The sequence below is a fragment of the Pelmatolapia mariae genome, linkage group LG23 (genome assembly GCF_036321145.2).
Source record: "Pelmatolapia mariae isolate MD_Pm_ZW linkage group LG23, Pm_UMD_F_2, whole genome shotgun sequence".
NCBI classification, from domain to species: Eukaryota; Metazoa; Chordata; class Actinopteri; order Cichliformes; family Cichlidae; genus Pelmatolapia; species Pelmatolapia mariae.
Genome location: NC_086246.1, coordinates 38,870,431 through 38,892,413, shown reverse-complemented (window position 1 = coordinate 38,892,413; position 21,983 = coordinate 38,870,431). Strand labels below are relative to the sequence as shown.

Below are 21,983 nucleotides of genomic sequence, written 5' to 3'. Positions count from 1 at the left end.
CTGGTGGATTAGCCGTCTGTTTTTTTCTCCTCGATGGATAAAGATTAACGGGATCTGACGGGACTGATGCTACGCCAATGAGCAACACCAAGTAAGTTCAAAGAGAACGACTCTCTAACCATGCGAAAGAGAGCGCTGTAGTTTCGCGGGTTCACGCGAGCACGGTCGCGCGGTTTCACGTGGACCTGAGCCGTGCGGTTAATCGCAGGCTTATAAACAAAAGAGAGCGACGGCACCTTAATTGCGCGGGTTCACGCGAGTACGGCCACGCGGTTTGACGCGGGCCTATGCCGTGCGGTTTCACGCAGGCAGGTGCAGCTCAGTGACTGCGCGAATACACGCGAGTCTAGGAGCGCAACAGCCGTGCAGGTTCACGCAGGCTGGGGAAAATTATAGGCCTATTTTGTGTTGTTTTTGTTGTGTGAGTGTGTTTGTGTGAGTGGGTGCAGAGCAGAACACGTGGTCTGTGACGCCAGCTGTTGTTCTTATCATGGGTTCTCAAGCAACCAACAGTGCGTCAGAGGGTGAAGAGAAGTTTATGATGGAATTCGCTCCTGGCAGCGCAAAGTATTTAGAATAGTGGCACAAAAAAATATGATTTTGAGGGTAAACTGGTTGCTGGAAAATGTTTGGATTCAAATGTTAGAAGTTTTCAGAAAACACAGCAGCCTTGAAGAGCGTGCGGAGAAGGCCAGCCCACATCAGCAGCAGTTAAGATATGCTCTGGTGAATGGCTTTCCCCCACCCCTTGCTGAAACAAAATGTTTACATGATTCTTTAGCTTGCCCTGATCAAAAACAGCCTTTGCTCTAGACCATAGATTTAATTGAGGTGGATAAACGCTAAAAGTAATTTGCATTAAGCTTAGGGTTGCTCAAATTCAGTACAATGACATATGAGATGAAGTGATATAGGTAAATATTTTAACTAATGACGTGCATAGAGGCACTTGACCTGTTTGAAAAACTGTCATCTTATTATGAGCCATTGTTATATATAGAGCACACCTATAAAAACAACTAATATGCTGAACCCTGTATGAAACAGCTGAAAACTACATGATGGAGAAGCTGAATTGAATATGAAAGTGTAAGTCTTTGCCACTGTGGGGCAAAGCATGCAACCACTATGTGAGGTTGCGTTGCGGTCTCTTCTGAGCTGATGAGCAAGCTACACATTATCAGATCGGGAGCTGGCTGAGAACTCATCAAAGACAGGGAAACAGAACTATGATAGCTCGAGTATGCAGCATATCCGTGAGTTCAGCTTCTTCTTTCAGATGCGCAGCAGTTTTCCTGGATCTTGACTCGTGTGTAGAGTGTTCATAGCATCAGCATCATGTTTTTGCTTATTTGTTTTGTTGGGTTGAAAAATAATTAAATAAACTTGTGATCATACTTATGGATCACCATGGCATATACCATTTGCCATATGATTTATTTATGCAGATGAAAAAATTGAGTGTGAATGTGCCTGACGTCGCAGTGTGTGTGTGCGCTGTGTAAAAGTAATTGCCTCCAATTGTGAGAGCGGTGATTCTGCAGGTCACCAGCTATTGTAAAGAAAAAAAAGAATAAAAAGAAACAAAATTTACATTGTAGATGAAAAATAATAATAGGAAAAAGGTTTTATGTTTATCAGCCAAGAACAACTACAATCTCATTTTCTGCTTTTAAGAAAGGAAAGTTAAAAAAAAACAGAGCGAGAGTGATGTGTGTTGGTTAAGAAGTGATGATAATAATGAAAATGTTTTAGTTTGTCACTTTCAGATGAAAAGCAGACCTGAATCAATTTTCCACATGCAGCGGTCAGAAGAAAGTTATAGGTTAACATCATTGGAAACGTTCAGGCCAAGTTTCTGGCTGAATTGTTTACAGCGCCATGTGTCCCTCATCCTAACAAGCGAGCTCTCACTCCTCCCTGAAGACAACGAATACAGTTCCAAAGAGCAATAACATGGCAGATAAAGAGGCAGCAGCAAAGTCCTGAGCAGAGAGACCCAGCAAGCAGCAACAGTGTGGACAAACAGCATCAGAGAAGAAGAGCAAACCCATCATCCTGACTGACTGGATGAATGGCACTGTGTTTCCAACAAGCTGCAACTTCACTGTGCTTGTGAAGAAAACTTTTGAGGAGACTGTTGGAGTTTGACATTTGCCACTTTTGGAGTAAAATGGCAAGAAGAGACAGTGAAGAATACAGGACAAAGCTGAAAGAGGACTGCCTGCTATTGGACTGTTGAAGTGGGAGAGGACAACAGAGTGAGAGGAGTAGGTGAGAACACAGAGGAACGCTGTTGTTTAATGTGGGAAATCAAAATTTGGGTTAGCAAACCTGGGAAACAGAAAACTGACTGCTTAAGTGGGAAAATTGTGAAGGAGTCTGAAACACTGCAAAACGAAACATATACAAAATCACACACACAAACAGAAAATATATTAACCCTACTAACACTTACAAACAAAAGAGAGCTCATGAAGATTAGACAGCATCTTGAGCATGTGAGTCTGTTTACCATCTTGTCCAAGTCACTTAGTGTGATGAAAAGTGATACAAAGACCAGTGGACTCATTGCACAGTCGTTAAAAAAAATGATCAAATAATAGCAGAGAAATGTGTAGGAAAGGCACCTTTAAGAACATGCCCTGCTGGAGATGCAGCTTCACAGACATCGATTAAACCTGCCTAATAAGACCCACACATGCAATGAAAATCAGCATATAACCAAATGCTGAATTTATCCAATGCTGACAATTAACTCTCTAGGTTGCAGGACAACAGTTTAACTTTTGTGGGGAAAAAAAGGTTCTGGTTTGAACAACCAGTGATCAGACAATAAATTTAGTTGTTAATATAGTAAATTGGGAGATGCTTTCTGCTTGATTGATGCAGCACAAGAAATTTACTGTATGAGGGAAATTCTATTTTTCTGATAATATTTTGAACATGCATTTCTGTTGTCCTGTCAACTTGGTGGGTTAATAGCTGATATGCAAATTAGTTGATCATTATTAGATTAAGGAAAGGTGACTGAATTCTAGCACAAGTGAATGGGATGTGTTGGAGTTTGTTACAGTGGAGACTCTAAAACACTGAGTTTCCTGTTTTGATGTACGGGTGAATCCTGCACCCAGATACACATCTCTGAATATATAAGAACAAACTTGTTTTGTGAAATACCTGATGACATGTCACATGTTTTGTGATGACGGGAAGGGAAGAAAAAAGGAAAACTGAATAAAATGGGTCTGTGGCCTAAATGAGTGAAGAGCACAGACCTGGGGGTTAAACTCACATCTAATAAGACATTAGGGTTATGTTGTGTGTTGTGCGGCTGATAGATGGTTTGGAATTAATCTAGCTGATTATTTTTCTTTTGTTGCAAAGTTGAGCCTACCACTTAGGTTTGGTATGATTTACCCTCCTGAGATGAGGAGCATGTGTCATGACTTAACAAGGCCTTTTTATTTTGATACTTTCACAGTGCACTGAAAGTTTTGTTTGATACTCTGTCATTTGAGCAGATCTGCACGATTAGAACAAAAGCGCTATGCGACACGTCATCGAGAAAATTGTTGCAAGTGAGTTTCTCCACATTAAAATGGGCTCAGGAGAAAGTCACTTATCTGGGACAATTAGAAAATGAGTCCCTGCCCAAAAAGGATTCAGCGAGGTAATCCGATCTAAAGTTCTTCTTTTTCTTTTTGAAATGACGTCATTTTGCTGAGGGTGGAAACGAAATGCGACGATGGATTCCACTATCAGCAAAGAAGGAATGAATAAATAATGAGTGAAAATAAAAATGGGGAACTGACTGACTGGTAAAAGCTGACAAAAGCTGACAAGACTTGACTGACGTAACACCACTGTGTGAAGTTAACCCCCACCTGACAAAGGTGTGGATGAATCTACGTGTGTTTCCTTTTTACGGGAGCAGAAAGATGACAGCAACATCCTAGTTTGCGTGAGCTTTGGGCCGTGCCGATTTAACCTTTTAAATGCCACTTTCTGTGTCTGTGAATCTACCAGGGGTGTGTTATTCACTACCTTGTGTTGCTCACAGAGATCACTGTGAGAAAGTGTTTATACACCTGCGCAGCGCTAACATTTACATTCTCTTTTCTACAGCAGAGGGATAATCATGTGTTTCATCATGTGGTCTAATGATGTGTTACACCAGGACACACTAATGGTTGATGTTTTTTCTACCACAGAATTTCTGGGTTTACCATTTCATGGTCCTCACAGCAAGGATCATGAAGCTGCGTTGGAATGAGAGCTGTGCCAAGGGGGCTTTTTAGAGGCCAACAGAGGAGATTGTGGACAACAGACGGGCACATGAAGGATGAGGGGAGCATGCCACGCTCCATCGACAGCGCAGAGGGAGTCCAAGGATAGCATCATGATTCTGTGAAAAGCACAGGAACTAGAAGCTATGGTGGTGACGGCAGCAATTTCCTATCAACATAACTAATGCTGTGTCACTGTACTATGCATACGATGACACTCTGAAGACTGGGATCATAACAGCAGTAAGATAACTGGATCCAACACCCTTTCCACAGAGGGGTTTTTCTGCAGAGGATGGACAATGGAGGAGTCATAAGTAACCCCCACAGGACGAATGCCTGAAGTGAGGTGATGGGGGTTGGTAGAGGCCATAAAACAAGAGTGCTGATAAGGCCTGCAGCTTTGGAGATAGCTGAAAGCCTCATTGACAAACAACAAAACCAACTGGTATGTTTGAATGCCTGTTCTACATACATTTGGACTCTGGTCCTATGGACAGTGATGGGAACAACTGGAAGAGACATCTATGAAGCACTGCAGAACTTAAATGCTCTGCAGAAATATGTGGTGGACCACACATCAGGAGGAGACACGTCACAAGGCTGGACAGCCTGGTTGACATCTGGACCATGGTGGAATATGTTCTTAAAGTTTTTGACTCCCATTCTTACATTGTTGGCATTGTTTTGCTTGTTTACAGGTTGCATTTTGCCATGTGTAAGATCGATGGTCAATAAAATGATTGCTAGCACCTTTACCAACTATATACTGTTGCAGCAGAGTGACATGGATGCCACGGCTAAAGTTTGTGTATGAATGAAGCCTGCACTGAAAATGTTTACAAGTGGTGTAGAGCTGAAGATATATACACGCCAAATAGCCTTAAAAAATGACAATACAGGGTGGTGATGTTGGATTTATATTTTATTATTGTCATTTGTATTGGGAAATATTTAACCATATATGCTTAGAGGTGTATAATCGATTGTGTAGTGATAGGATGTGTGATCTTTAGGAGTCTGCAAAGACTTTGTGTGCATTCCAGAGTGTTCTGGCATTCACACCCACATCCTGGGAGCATGGGAGAGGTCGTATCTTCTCTTATTGTTTTATGGTAGGATAAACATATCTATATCTGTTTTAGTCTAAGTGCCTTTGCTGAGGAATCCCCGACCATTCTTAGATGAACTGCTGGACTTCCAGACCAGCAGGTTTAGGGAAGTCATTTATGGGGTCACACTCTGACCACACACACCTACACGACACACAGACAAGGTATTCTTTGTCTGCATGTATGCCTATGTGAAACGTCATATGTTAGTGAACCTATGCCTATTCATGTGACCACAATAAAAGGAGTGCTACAGGGAACCTGGCTGAGAGTCCGACGGAGGTCAAGTGGTCTTCCTCATGCATGAGTAACACAAAGAACTTTGCCTACTTGTGTCTTGCTTTTTGCTGTGTAGTAAATTGTCTTGAACGTTCCAGCGAATAGGTTTATGCTACAAACCTATCATTAATTGGTCCTTTGAGCCGGATTCCTGGAGTCGACATTCACCGAGGGGAAAAGAGACACGCCGAAAGACTGACGTCAGCCAGGACTTATAGAGGTCCTGCAGCAAAGTCCCAAGGCGTGAGAATTCGTCACTGGGCTGGTGGATTAGCCGTCTGTTTTTTTCTCCTCGATGGATAAAGATTAACGGGATCTGACGGGACTGATGCTACGCCAATGAGCAACACCAAGTAAGTTCAAAGAGAACGACTCTCTAACCATGCGAAAGAGAGCGCTGTAGTTTCGCGGGTTCACGCGAGCACGGTCGCGCGGTTTCACGTGGACCTGAGCCGTGCGGTTAATCGCAGGCTTATAAACAAAAGAGAGCGACGGCACCTTAATTGCGCGGGTTCACGCGAGTACGGCCACGCGGTTTGACGCGGGCCTATGCCGTGCGGTTTCACGCAGGCAGGTGCAGCTCAGTGACTGCGCGAATACACGCGAGTCTAGGAGCGCAACAGCCGTGCAGGTTCACGCAGGCTGGGGAAAATTATAGGCCTATTTTGTGTTGTTTTTGTTGTGTGAGTGTGTTTGTGTGAGTGGGTGCAGAGCAGAACACGTGGTCTGTGACGCCAGCTGTTGTTCTTATCATGGGTTCTCAAGCAACCAACAGTGCGTCAGAGGGTGAAGAGAAGTTTATGATGGAATTCGCTCCTGGCAGCGCAAAGTATTTAGAATAGTGGCACAAAAAAATATGATTTTGAGGGTAAACTGGTTGCTGGAAAATGTTTGGATTCAAATGTTAGAAGTTTTCAGAAAACACAGCAGCCTTGAAGAGCGTGCGGAGAAGGCCAGCCCACATCAGCAGCAGTTAAGATATGCTCTGGTGAATGGCTTTCCCCCACCCCTTGCTGAAACAAAATGTTTACATGATTCTTTAGCTTGCCCTGATCAAAAACAGCCTTTGCTCTAGACCATAGATTTAATTGAGGTGGATAAACGCTAAAAGTAATTTGCATTAAGCTTAGGGTTGCTCAAATTCAGTACAATGACATATGAGATGAAGTGATATAGGTAAATATTTTAACTAATGACGTGCATAGAGGCACTTGACCTGTTTGAAAAACTGTCATCTTATTATGAGCCATTGTTATATATAGAGCACACCTATAAAAACAACTAATATGCTGAACCCTGTATGAAACAGCTGAAAACTACATGATGGAGAAGCTGAATTGAATATGAAAGTGTAAGTCTTTGCCACTGTGGGGCAAAGCATGCAACCACTATGTGAGGTTGCGTTGCGGTCTCTTCTGAGCTGATGAGCAAGCTACACATTATCAGATCGGGAGCTGGCTGAGAACTCATCAAAGACAGGGAAACAGAACTATGATAGCTCGAGTATGCAGCATATCCGTGAGTTCAGCTTCTTCTTTCAGATGCGCAGCAGTTTTCCTGGATCTTGACTCGTGTGTAGAGTGTTCATAGCATCAGCATCATGTTTTTGCTTATTTGTTTTGTTGGGTTGAAAAATAATTAAATAAACTTGTGATCATACTTATGGATCACCATGGCATATACCATTTGCCATATGATTTATTTATGCAGATGAAAAAATTGAGTGTGAATGTGCCTGACGTCGCAGTGTGTGTGTGCGCTGTGTAAAAGTAATTGCCTCCAATTGTGAGAGCGGTGATTCTGCAGGTCACCAGCGATTGTAAAGAAAAAAAAGAATAAAAAGAAACAAAATTTACATTGTAGATGAAAAATAATAATAGGAAAAAGGTTTTATGTTTATCAGCCAAGAACAACTACAATCTCATTTTCTGCTTTTAAGAAAGGAAAGTTAAAAAAAAACAGAGCGAGAGTGATGTGTGTTGGTTAAGAAGTGATGATAATAATGAAAATGTTTTAGTTTGTCACTTTCAGATGAAAAGCAGACCTGAATCAATTTTCCACATGCAGCGGTCAGAAGAAAGTTATAGGTTAACATCATTGGAAACGTTCAGGCCAAGTTTCTGGCTGAATTGTTTACAGCGCCATGTGTCCCTCATCCTAACAAGCGAGCTCTCACTCCTCCCTGAAGACAACGAATACAGTTCCAAAGAGCAATAACATGGCAGATAAAGAGGCAGCAGCAAAGTCCTGAGCAGAGAGACCCAGCAAGCAGCAACAGTGTGGACAAACAGCATCAGAGAAGAAGAGCAAACCCATCATCCTGACTGACTGGATGAATGGCACTGTGTTTCCAACAAGCTGCAACTTCACTGTGCTTGTGAAGAAAACTTTTGAGGAGACTGTTGGAGTTTGACATTTGCCACTTTTGGAGTAAAATGGCAAGAAGAGACAGTGAAGAATACAGGACAAAGCTGAAAGAGGACTGCCTGCTATTGGACTGTTGAAGTGGGAGAGGACAACAGAGTGAGAGGAGTAGGTGAGAACACAGAGGAACGCTGTTGTTTAATGTGGGAAATCAAAATTTGGGTTAGCAAACCTGGGAAACAGAAAACTGACTGCTTAAGTGGGAAAATTGTGAAGGAGTCTGAAACACTGCAAAACGAAACATATACAAAATCACACACACAAACAGAAAATGTATTAACCCTACTAACACTTACAAACAAAAGAGAGCTCATGAAGATTAGACAGCATCTTGAGCATGTGAGTCTGTTTACCATCTTGTCCAAGTCACTTTGTGTGATGAAAAGTGATACAAAGACCAGTGGACTCATTGCACATTCGTTAAAAAAAATGATCAAATAATAGCAGAGAAATGTGTAGGAAAGGCACCTTTAAGAACATGCCCTGCTGGAGATGCAGCTTCACAGACATCGATTAAACCTGCCTAATAAGACCCACACATGCAATGAAAATCAGCATATAACCAAATGCTGAATTTATCCAATGCTGACAATTAACTCTCTAGGTTGCAGGACAACAGTTTAACTTTTGTGGGGAAAAAAAGGTTCTGGTTTGAACAACCAGTGATCAGACAATAAATTTAGTTGTTAATATAGTAAATTGGGAGATGCTTTCTGCTTGATTGATGCAGCACAAGAAATTTACTGTATGAGGGAAATTCTATTTTTCTGATAATATTTTGAACATGCATTTCTGTTGTCCTGTCAACTTGGTGGGTTAATAGCTGATATGCAAATTAGTTGATCATTATTAGATTAAGGAAAGGTGACTGAATTCTAGCACAAGTGAATGGGATGTGTTGGAGTTTGTTACAGTGGAGACTCTAAAACACTGAGTTTCCTGTTTTGATGTACGGGTGAATCCTGCACCCAGATACACATCTCTGAATATATAAGAACAAACTTGTTTTGTGAAATACCTGATGACATGTCACATGTTTTGTGATGACGGGAAGGGAAAAAAAAAGGAAAACTGAATAAAATGGGTCTGTGGCCTAAATGAGTGAAGAGCACAGACCTGGGGGTTAAACTCACATCTAATAAGACATTAGGGTTATGTTGTGTGTTGTGCGGCTGATAGATGGTTTGGAATTAATCTAGCTGATTATTTTTCTTTTGTTGCAAAGTTGAGCCTACCACTTAGGTTTGGTATGATTTACCCTCCTGAGATGAGGAGCATGTGTCATGACTTAACAAGGCCTTTTTATTTTGATACTTTCACAGTGCACTGAAAGTTTTGTTTGATACTCTCTGTCATTTGAGCAGATCTGCACGATTAGAACAAAAGCGCTATGCGACACGTCATCGAGAAAATTGTTGCAAGTGAGTTTCTCCACATTAAAATGGGCTCAGGAGAAAGTCACTTATCTGGGACAATTAGAAAATGAGTCCCTGCCCAAAAAGGATTCAGCGAGGTAATCCGATCTAAAGTTCTTCTTTTTCTTTTTGAAATGACGTCATTTTGCTGAGGGTGGAAACGAAATGCGACGATGGATTCCACTATCAGCAAAGAAGGAATGAATAAATAATGAGTGAAAATAAAAATGGGGAACTGACTGACTGGTAAAAGCTGACAAAAGCTGACAAGACTTGACTGACGTAACACCACTGTGTGAAGTTAACCCCCACCTGACAAAGGTGTGGATGAATCTACGTGTGTTTCCTTTTTACGGGAGCAGAAAGATGACAGCAACATCCTAGTTTGCGTGAGCTTTGGGCCGTGCCGATTTAACCTTTTAAATGCCACTTTCTGTGTCTGTGAATCTACCAGGGGTGTGTTATTCACTACCTTGTGTTGCTCACAGAGATCACTGTGAGAAAGTGTTTATACACCTGCGCAGCGCTAACATTTACATTCTCTTTTCTACAGCAGAGGGATAATCATGTGTTTCATCATGTGGTCTAATGATGTGTTACACCAGGACACACTAATGGTTGATGTTTTTTCTACCACAGGATTTCTGGGTTTACCATTTCATGGTCCTCACAGCAAGGATCATGAAGCTGCGTTGGAATGAGAGCTGTGCCAAGGGGGCTTTTTAGAGGCCAACAGAGGAGATTGTGGACAACAGACGGGCACATGAAGGATGAGGGGAGCATGCCACGCTCCATCGACAGCGCAGAGGGAGTCCAAGGATAGCATCATGATTCTGTGAAAAGCACAGGAACTAGAAGCTATGGTGGTGACGGCAGCAATTTCCTATGAACATAACTAATGCTGTGTCACTGTACTATGCATACGATGACACTCTGAAGACTGGGATCATAACAGCAGTAAGATAACTGGATCCAACACCCTTTCCACAGAGGGGTTTTTCTGCAGAGGATGGACAATGGAGGAGTCATAAGTAACCCCCACAGGACGAATGCCTGAAGTGAGGTGATGGGGGTTGGTAGAGGCCATAAAACAAGAGTGCTGATAAGGCCTGCAGCTTTGGAGATAGCTGAAAGCCTCATTGACAAACAACAAAACCAACTGGTATGTTTGAATGCCTATTCTACATACATTTGGACTCTGGTCCTATGAACAGTGATGGGAACAACTGGAAGAGACATCTATGAAGCACTGCAGAACTTAACTGCTCTGCAGAAATATGTGGTGGACCACACATCAGGAGGAGACACGTCACAAGGCTGGACAGCCTGGTTGACATCTGGACCATGGTGGAATATGTTCTTAAAGTTTTTGACTCCCATTCTTACATTGTTGGCATTGTTTTGCTTGTTTACAGGTTGCATTTTGCCATGTGTAAGATCGATGGTCAATAAAATGATTGCTAGCACCTTTACCAACTATATACTGTTGCAGCAGAGTGACATGGATGCCACGGCTAAAGTTTGTGTATGAATGAAGCCTGCACTGAAAATGTTTACAAGTGGTGTAGAGCTGAAGATATATACACGCCAAATAGCCTTAAAAAATGACAATACAGGGTGGTGATGTTGGATTTATATTTTATTATTGTCATTTGTATTGGGAAATATTTAACCATATATGCTTAGAGGTGTATAATCGATTGTGTAGTGATAGGATGTTTGATCTTTAGGAGTCTGCAAAGACTTTGTGTGCATTCCAGAGTGTTCTGGCATTCACACCCACATCCTGGGAGCATGGGAGAGGTCGTACCTTCTCTTATTGTTTTATGGTAGGATAAACATATCTATATCTGTTTTAGTCTAAGTGCCTTTTGTTTAGATGAACTGCTGGACTTCCAGACCAGCAGGTTTAGGGAAGTCATTTATGGGGTCACACTCTGACCACACACACACACCTACACGACACACAGACAAGGTATTCTTTGTCTGCATGTATGCCTATGTGAAACGTCATATGTTAGTGAACCTATGCCTATTCATGTGACCACAATAAAAGGAGTGCTACAGGGAACCTGGCTGAGAGTCCGACAGAGGTCAAGTGGTCTCCCTCATGCATGAGTAACACAAAGAACTTTGCCTACTTGTGTCTTGCTTTTTGCTGTGTAGTAAATTGTCTTGAACGTTCCAGCGAATAGGTTTATGCTACAAACCTATCACTGTCCGATGAGATGACAGTTCCACTGGCCCACAGCTTATTTAAGCTTGAGACCCCTCCTTTAGGGTCTTTAGATACATCTCTCACTAATTTCCTTTGCATAGTTTTTCACGTCCTACCTCTGCCAAGCTTGTTCTGTACTGCATGGCTCTCTTTGATCATCCTTGATCACGCTTTTCAGTCCAGTTCTTGACACATGGAAAAGCTGTGATAACTTTGTATATCCATCTTCTGCTTTGTTTTGGGAGCATCAACAATTCTTTTTTTGTTTTTGGCATGATGCTGATGTTGATGTATGTTTTTATTGTTATTACTGGTTAGTGTTGCTATGCTGAGTAATTAACTAACTAGTACCACAGCACATACCATACAGATCTAGAGGCAACATCATTAGTGGATTACATTTTGGTTGCATAAGTATTTCTTTTACAATTGTAGCTGCTGCTCATTGAGCAGCCATGTCCACTTTCTGTGTTTGTTAGAAATAAGTCTGGTTTGTTTAATATTAACACCTAACCTAATCACAAAAACATAATTTTCATCCTTCTACTAAACACAATATGAGTATTTTTACTTATATCCAGCAGATGATACAGAGTTGATAGTTAGTTTTCTCACATATTAAACGCTGATGTCTGACGTGACACATTTAAATGATATTATCTTGGAGTTCTGCAGCAAACTACATAAACCATAGAAACCACAGCATGAAGATAAGCTGTTACTATAGTAGAACAACATGTACATAAACAGGTCTTCAAAGTTTCACATTTGTTGATGTATCACCCATTTAGTGTTTGCAACACTAATCTGACTTTGTTAGTCAGTATGTTTTAAGAATACTGAAGTACGTGTGCTCGTTAAGTGTACATGCTGGTGCTGTATATTTCAAATCTTATTACCCTGTGGAGAGGGTGTCTCCCGTCTGCCATTAGAAAATGCTATTTAATATTCAGTTTACTGAGATGTCTGATAAAGTTTTCTGTATTTTGAAAAAGTCCATATCAGATGCTGTGTCATTTCTTTCATCATACAAATGTCACCTCTTTCTCATTCATCCCTGTCATTAGTAGCTAAAGAACTGATTTCACTCCTGTCCGCCTCTAAAACCTGATGAATTTCTTAAGGCTATATCTGCTGTGTTGCTGTGTGTGTCTGAATCTCAGAAGGTTACTATGATATTGTAAGACATTCTCTCTATTTTAACAAAAACCTGTATGTATTCAGTGTTACTTTTCTAAGCTGTTTACGTACTTCAAAGACCTTGCCCCCGAGTTGCCCTCAAGTCACCAGACTGCTTCCTCTATATAGTCACAGATATGATCAGATCTGATTACAGCTGAAGGCACGAAATGCAAAGACTAAGACTGACTTAGTCAATCAGTACATCTGTTAATGTACTGATTGGAAAAGTCATGTTTAATTATCTAGAAAATGTTGCTGACTCAAATTTCTGGCTTTAGACAAAGATAACAATTTGCACACCGAAAAAACTACAGCAGCAAATACTGATACACACATACACATGAAATTAGTTTTTATATGTTGCATGTTTGTCTACTGAGATACTAATATCATATTTGTATTGTTTTTGCATCAGGTATTTTTTTTTTTATTTTGGCTCATATTCTCTGCTCCATATTTGGGGAGAAAAGTTCATCTTTCATACCGAGTCTGTAGTTCCCATAGGCTCAAGTTCTTTATCTGCATCATCTCTGTGTCTTCAGATGTGTGGAGTGTATAGAGATGGGACCCAAGTCCAGATGCTGACGATGAACGTAACTGTGAGTGAACCTTTATTAGCAGCAGGGACAGAATACAAAAAGCAGACAGTGGCAAAGACTAAACTAAACAAAACCCTAAACTGGGAGGCAACTACCAGTGTTGGGCAAGTTACTTTGAAAAAGTTATAGTTAGTTAATATAGTTAATAGTTACTTCTTCAAAAAAGTAACTGAGTTAGTAACTGAGTTACAAGACTCTAAAAGTAATTAATTACTTAAAAAGTAACTATTGCGTTACTTTAAATAAAATGTTTAACCATGGGGTCCAGGTTATAATTGGCCATTTTTCACTATTTTTGATTTTACCCTTAACATTTCACCTTTAACAACTATTTACTTTGCCTTGTTTTGTATCATCCTTTTCAGCACAACCTCATGTGTCTGAATTTACAGTTATGTTTTCATTTTGACATACTGTACTAACACAATTGATCTAAAATCAGACAAAAAACAAAACATCAGAGTAGAAAAAGTTATATTTGTTACTATTTCAACCACAAACATGTTTAATGAATCATATTTCATAACTTTAAATCCAAATATAAATTGTAAATTTTAAAATCAGATGCGCAAGTTTTGTGAACAACAAAGTTATTTTCAGCCATTTTTACCTTTTACCCTTTTTTTAATAACCATTTTTATGACCATTTTTTATAACTATTTAAATAACAATCAGGTGTTCTGCATTCAATAAGATGCCACACAAATTATGTGTGTGCCACTCCAAATATTTCTCTCCACTATAAAGGAGAACATCACAGCCTGATATCTGCAGACAGCAGTCACCTCATTGTTCTGATACAAAACTATCCACAACACTACACACGAACTACACAAGACAGCACATTAACTACAAAATACAAACACGCTAAACGTCACAAATCTCTCACATCTCAAAACTCCTCTCTCTCTCTCTCTCTCTGTCACTCCTAAAACTTTCCCCTCTTCCTAAACAACCAAATGGCATGTTGTCATATCATTTTTTGATTGGTCGATATGGTGCATTTTTCCACCAACACGAAAGGGCAGGGTTTTGTTTTTTTTTTTTTTTTTTTTGCTCATAAGCAGAGAGTGCTTGATAGCGCTGTCCTTAGACAGTAAACGTGACAAAACTATTGAGTAAAAAACACCCGTATATATTGTTTATCATGACTCTGGTTTTACGTGGCCTATCAACACAATTTAAAAACGGGTATATATCACTTTGCTGCTTTGTCATCTTGAAGTGGTCATGTGAATAGCTTACCACAACTATTCTTCCTCAGTCAAACAGCAGCACACATGCGATTGTTTTGCCCCCTTAGCTACAGGTGTTGTGCCAAAAAGTGATTGCCGTCCGCGGGACGCCTGCTTAAAGCTGTAGCTCCCAGATTACTTACAGCGACTTCCGTGCAACTGATATAAGGTGCGGTAAGCTGAACACAGCTTCAACCATCTGTTTGTTGAAAAATAGTAACACGACCGCGCCGCGTTTTCTTGTTAGTAACGGTAACGGCGTTGTAACGATAGAAAATGTACTTAGTTAGATCACTTGTCACTGAAAAAAAGTAATGCCATTAGTAACGCCGTTATTCCCATCACTGGCAACTACAAAAGCAATACAAAGGAACCAAAAACCTAAAAACCTGAGAGGAGACATGACGCATGGAACATGAAAACCTGAGACTCTGGAACATGGAGAAATACAGCGGGCAATACCGAAACGACCCATCAACAAACAGAGGAAGAAAAAGGGCTTAAATACACACACTGTAAAATGTAATTCTAGCTGTTTGTTATTTCAACATATTATTCTATATCAGTTTGACGATAGATGACTGAAGTTGTTGTTATAACATAGAATTACAAGTTAAAAACGTCCCAATTACACCAAAAAAAGCTAACTTGAAAACTCATGTCCAGCTAAATCAGAAACTTATGTGAACTTGACAATGCGGGTAAGTTGAGCACAGCAGGATTCAAAACTGCCTCACGTGACTGCTACCGAAGTGCATCATGGGGAATTGGCGGTTAACGACATGCTCACTTTACTTGGACGTTTTCTAATCGTCTTCTTTGGAATATGCTTTCAAGGTGAGTAACATTGGTTATAACTATAAGGAAAGAGAGCTACAAAAGTTGGAACATGTTTTGAATTTATGGCATGACGTGTGTTTTTCTCTTTTACCGAAATGTTTGCTTTAGCTAATGTAACTTTAGCCGACAAGGTCCAGCTTGTGTGTCATGACCAAACTTGACCTAATAAACTGACATATGGCCTTTTTTATGGGTTTAATGTGGCGCTGAGCAAATCACAAGTATTGTGCCGCTAGCTTTAAGGTTGTGCACTCAACCACTGTTGCGATATTAGCAAGCTAACTCAGCTAATTAATAAAGCTTATTTCATATTGTCTCTGTACTTGTAAATTTCTTTCAAGTTCACAGGCTGTTGTATTTTGGTGGAAGTTCATTTTGGCAATATTTCCAATAACTGGCTGGGTTCAAAAAGACCTTTTTGGCAGGACTCGGATGCTTGTTGTCATCTGTTTATCCCTATGTAATCACTTAAGGTGTTATTAACTGCTGCATGCTAAGCTGCAAGAGTGCACTGAGGACTGAGACAAAATATGGTCTACAAACCAGCATTATATTAGTTTTTATCAGATAGTCCTCCAGTGTGCTTATTTTTTGCTTTAATTATATTGTGCAGTTATTTGTTACCCTGAAATGCTTTATGCTTAACAACAGTTCACTATTTTGACTTATTTTTGAACTCTTGTGATCAGTATGACTAGATTGTGTGAGTTTCCATACTAAACGAGCTGTAGTGATAAAATAATTGGCATCAGAGACACTGATTTTTGGCATGGTATACTGCAGAAGTTTGTTTTTTTTGCATAATTTACCTTTTAATTAAACTGCATTCTCTGTATTGTAACAAAACTAACATTGTTTATATGTCAGAAAATTAGCAAACATGAATAAATGGCGAAAACAATATAATTATAACATATATTTTTATTTTACTTATTTTAGGTCTGTGAAGCCAAACTTGATGCTGGGGATTTATTTTTGTCAGTGGAGTCAAATGGTAAGTTACAATTTGTGCATTTTGTCATACTGGAAACACCTCAGATTATATTGTAATTTAATAGCTCTGTAGAACAAATGATATAAAGATTGTAGTGTCAGGGTACTTCTTAAGAAGTAATATGGCACTATTGATGATCACATGCAGGTGGCATAAACTAAATATTCAGACGTGTTACCAACAAATGATTCATTAACAAAAGCAATGGAGCAGACTGTTTAGGTTCTTGTGGTTGTAATAACATCCATAACTGCAAGTTTGTCATTAATTTATTTTCACAGGTCTAGATGATCACATCTGTCTTTGTCATTTAAATGAGGTGGACATGAAAACTTTGCGCTCTTTGGGGTAAATTGCTGTCCACTACATATACACAGAATCTGCACAGTATTTCAGATCTAAAAAGGGAGTATGTAATGGACTTGCTGGCTTTAATGTAAAAAGCCTGTTGTGTAACTTTAATGAGGCAGTTGGACTAAAACAGTATTGCTCATCAAGGTAAACATCTGAGGAATAAGGAAACTGTTACTTGTCCTTTTACTCAGTGTTCTTTTAATCGCACGTTTACTAAAGTTTTACATCACATAAGTCATTTTCACAATCATTCTACTTTAAAAGATTTCAAGACAGAGCTTATTGTTCTCTGAACTTCCTTGTTTGCTGAACGGCAGGTAAAGTGCATCTTTTTGTTTGTTTGCTTTTGTGTGTTTGTGTTTTCTCTAATGGGCCTCAGATGACTGTTTGCTTAAATTTGGGTCTCAAAGAATCTTTTTTTAATTCTGCCTGTACTCTCCACCCCTCTTCTTCTATTGCTCAGGTTGAAGCAGAATTTGCCCGTCTTACATCTGTTGACCTGAAAGGGTTCCTTTTTGCTGTGCTTGACCATTATGGAGAGGTTCGTGGAGCTGTACAAAATCAAGAGCGGCATAGAAAGGCTAACTAGGCTCATAAGATGCTTCGGAGATGATGTAAGTGTTCAACTGCGAAATCTAATCCTTTGTTTAAGTTTTAGGTTATCCAGTTCAACTGATGAACTCATTGAAAGAAAGCTGATAAGTAAAGTCTGTCATCATATTTCACAACTGGACATTTAGTGTGGTAACTTTTACAGAATCTATGTATATTGGTGGTAGGTTGGATATCATATTCTACTTGAATGTCCTGATAAGCCTGATTCAAAATCTCCAATGATAATCATATATTGATGGAATTATGCATCAAAAAGCTGTGAATTTGGAGCTGTCTACATGCTTCATAAACACTGTTTAAAAAGTGTTTTTGTTTTCTTTTTGACTTCTTTGACCAGAGCCCTACACAAAGGAAGAGGACAGAGGACCTCATTTTCTAAAGGAAGATCCCTCACACACTTTCAAGACTGTGAAGGTTAGCATTGTTTCTTTTAGTAAATTTAATAATGACAGCACCACAGTGGATTTTAAATTAAAAAGTACATGTGTACTTTTTCCTCACCAAATGTATTATTACAAGATCTTTGACACTGGATTTGGTCTGGGTTTCAGAGAAACTAACTGGCAAGCTAGCATTGATATTATTAGTGTCTTGTGTTTATTCATGTCTTCACCAGGGTCTTTGACATTTCGCTGCTGTACTGTTCACTTCAGCTTTACGTTTGATTTCTCACATTGTATATTGTAATGGCAGAGATATTAGGATATTTAAGGGGCTGCAGTGGCTGCTACAGCTGTGGGGGGCAATACTTTGGTGAAATGTCCTGGACCCTGGAAAAGAGACTGTGTAGACTGGGTAAGCAATTAAAGGTTACTGGCCGAGAGTCATTGGGCAGCTGGGTAAAGGTGGATGTTGATATTCAGTGCCAATTATGCAACCTGTTCAGCCATGTCTATATGCTCTTTTTTCATGCTGTTAATATAGGGGGAAAAAATAAACTTTAATCAATAAACTGATTAAAGAAGCATTGTCTATGGAGCCATAATCTGATCCTGTAGTGTAGCTGCAGTTTGCACATTTCATGTATTCTCAGCCAGATTTGGTTTAGAGCACAGCCAATATTTAGCATAAGTAGATTTAAATTCACACACTGGTGATGGCAAGCTACATTGTAGCCACAGCCACCCTGGGGCGCACTGACAGAGGCGAGGCTGCCGGACACTGGCACCACCGGGCCCTCTGACCACCACCAGTAGGCAACAGGTGAAGTGTCTTGCCCAAGGACACAACGACTGAAACTGTCGGAGCCAGGGCTCGAACCGGCAACCTTCCAATTATAAGACGAACTGTCAACTCTTGAGTCACGATTCAGTCATCCACCCATGTGTGTGAATGACTGAATGTGTAAAGCACTTTGGAGTCCTTAGGGGACTAGTAAAGCACTATACAAATACAGGCCATTTACCATTTAAATTGAAAATTTTGTTTGAATTCTGCAATTGAAGACATGCTCAGTTATTTATGAACATGGTCTTTGTTTAAAGCAAGAAATGGATTTGTAACATGGGGGTGCATATCTCATTCTGAAAAAACTTCAACAACTAATAAGTGTTACCCAAAGCCAATCACCATCATCCAAAGCATCAGTATGGCTCTTCTTTGGAAAGACATGAATTGTTAAGCACACGGGATATTGTGTAATTGTAATTGTGTAATTTTATTTTATTTTTTGTCTTTGAAACCTTTTATAGCCGACAGGTATTGAAGACACGTTTTCTAAGAGGATGAAAGTTGGCATTGCGATGGTGAAAGAAGAAGACATCGATGTGTTGGTTGTCCTTGAGGCAGCAGTAATCCTGTCTAATCTGAGGGATGTCTCAAGTGCCATTTCCATGCTGATGGGCCTTCTTTTTGCCCTCAACATACACTATCCAAAGGAACTTAAGGACATCTTTGAAGTCATTCAGAACATCCTAATGAACATTGGTGGAAGGCAGTGCATCTCACTAGTGCATGGTCTAAGAAACAGACTCTTGCAGAAAGCCATGCAGAACTGTAATTGTATGATCCTTAGTGTTAAGGACAGTTTTTATTTTACTGTTTGTTTTTTTATTCTTGCAAGTTCTCATTCTCACTTTTGTATGTCACTAAATGACTACACTTTACATTCCAGATTAGACAATTACTCATTTGTTCATGGTTTAAGAAACTTATGTGAACAACAATATAATGCTGGACTCTGCAGATGCTTATCTCATGCAAGTCAGTAGTTTTTCCTTTGTTTTGCAATTGAGCAGACTCAAACTAATGTTTCTGAAATATCCATATTATCAAATGTTTCAGAAGCATGCACTCATTTTCAGAGATATTGGTTCTGTGGAATTTGTTGCAATTGTAAACGAAGACAAATACAAGAGTTTGATGTCTTAGTTATTATAAACTGATCTTTACTGTCACTTATCAAAGGTTTTGTACTATTTTAATATTTCACGTTTTATGCTAACAGGTGTGACTGAGCACAATGAAGTTTAAAAATTTTGTAAATGTAAAGAATAACTTTTCTAAAATAGCAAGTGTCCCGTTGATACATTACATTAATGCAGACTTTATGTTGTTACTTCACAAGAATCACTACTGCTCCTAGAGTATTGGTCAGAATTTCATCTTCACCCAAACTGGGCTCAAGACCAAGTTCAAATTTATTGTTTCACAGGGAGCAGCCTTTGAGTTTTGATGGATTGTGAGCCTGATGAGCTACGTCACTGATTTTTCTGTTTCTCAGATGACTAAGATGGCACAATAAATGGTGAATGTTGGGTGCTCATGAGTAATTGTCTTGTCATGTTCTTAAAACAAACTTTCTGTATGAAATGATCAGATAGACTTTAATGGAATCTGTGGGGTTTTATTTTTTTTCTGTAAACAACAGAAAATTAATTTAAAGGAATGTAGATATTTAAACCTGAGATCTAAGATAAACCTAACAGGTAGTTTTGCTGAAATGGATGTTAGAAAGCCAAAAAAAAACAAAACAAAACTTAAGATGTTTAATACACATTTTTCTTTACATCCAGTCAATCAACTCTGATAATTAAAATGAAACTGATTTACAAGTTCACTCAGCTACCTTAAGGAGCTCAGTTAATTAATAAACTTAAATCAACTTAGCTAACAGATTATGTTAGTTAAGCTAAAATAGATTCCTAAGTTAAAAGAACTACTAAAGTATTTGAATTAACTAAAAAACCCAAGTCAACTGAACTAGGACAAGAGTTTAAACAATAGATTATTTTAATTTAGCTGAAAGGGTTTTCCCAAGTAAAGATGACAATTAAAGGAGTTGAACTGACTAATAAATCTCAGTCAACTAAACTAAGATGAAAGTTTAGACAACATGTGATTTTTCATTAAGATAACAATTGGTTGTGTTATAAGAACAAACTCTATTTCTTGACTTAACTTAAAATTTTAAGGCAGCCCTTTACCTCATATTTTTAAGTTGAAACAACAAGTTATATTTTACAGTGCAGAGGGATAATGAGGGAATGAGACACAGGAAGAGAGCACAGCTGGGAGAAATCACACTAACATAGCACATGAGACTGTCAAAGTAAAACAGGAAACATGAGACAGGGACAGACATGAGCACATAACTTGACTATACGTGGCACAAGAAACACAGGGGAAGCACAGAGAGACAGAAACCAAGAGACTAGAAACTATAAATAACAATGAAATCCAAGACTACAAATATTTCAAAACACTGGGTCACCGACTCAGGACTGCAACAATAAAAGCATGTTGCAGGGTGTTTGTTACATACTCAATCTCCAGGACCAACACCCCAATATAGGAAGTCTGGTTTGGCTTTCTGTTTAAAAAAGCAATAATATTTGATCCTATGGATCTTAACCAATGTTAAAGAATAAATATATATTCTTAGTGCTTATTTTCTGTTTATATTGTTTTATGTAGGCACCACTTTTTAGACAAAGTGTGTTAAAGGTCACAAGTGGTGAGCAAGACTGAAATACTGTGCAAAGACAGGAAACTGTGCAGAATAAGACACTTTGTGCAGAGCTGCAGAGTACAGGATGTAGACAGGAAGTGAAACTAGGCAGAGTGCAGCACAGGAGTTGTTTTTATCGAAACTGTGTGACGTATAACAGAACTATATCATACGCATCCAGCTTAATGCTTCAGATCTGCAAATGGCTTAGGGCTGTGCACATCTCTCTCTTCTGGAAGATGATTGAATAAAATAATTATAAATACTTTGACCATGTCAAGAAGCGCTATGTGGCAGGCAGGAGTAGGACCCAAAATGCAGACGCTCAGACTCAAGGGATTAACTCAAAATCACAGCTTTATTGGCTGGTAGGGAAAAAACATACAAACTAAAACTCACAGGGAGATCCACACAGCAAGAGGGACGACACAACACTGACTCAGAGAAACACAGGGTTTAAATACACTGGGAAGTAACG

The 21,983-nt window shown here is 39.4% G+C and overlaps 1 long non-coding RNA gene across 1 annotated transcript; it reads left to right on the top strand.

Moving 5' to 3' along the window:
- Positions 1–17,430: 17,430 nt before the first annotated feature.
- Positions 17,431–20,297, top strand: LOC134620922 (uncharacterized). Its single transcript, XR_010092161.2, has 3 exons — positions 17,431–17,555; positions 17,894–17,970; positions 19,248–20,297. It is a non-coding gene; the product is annotated as an uncharacterized LOC134620922 (long non-coding RNA).
- Positions 20,298–21,983: the final 1,686 nt, after the last annotated feature.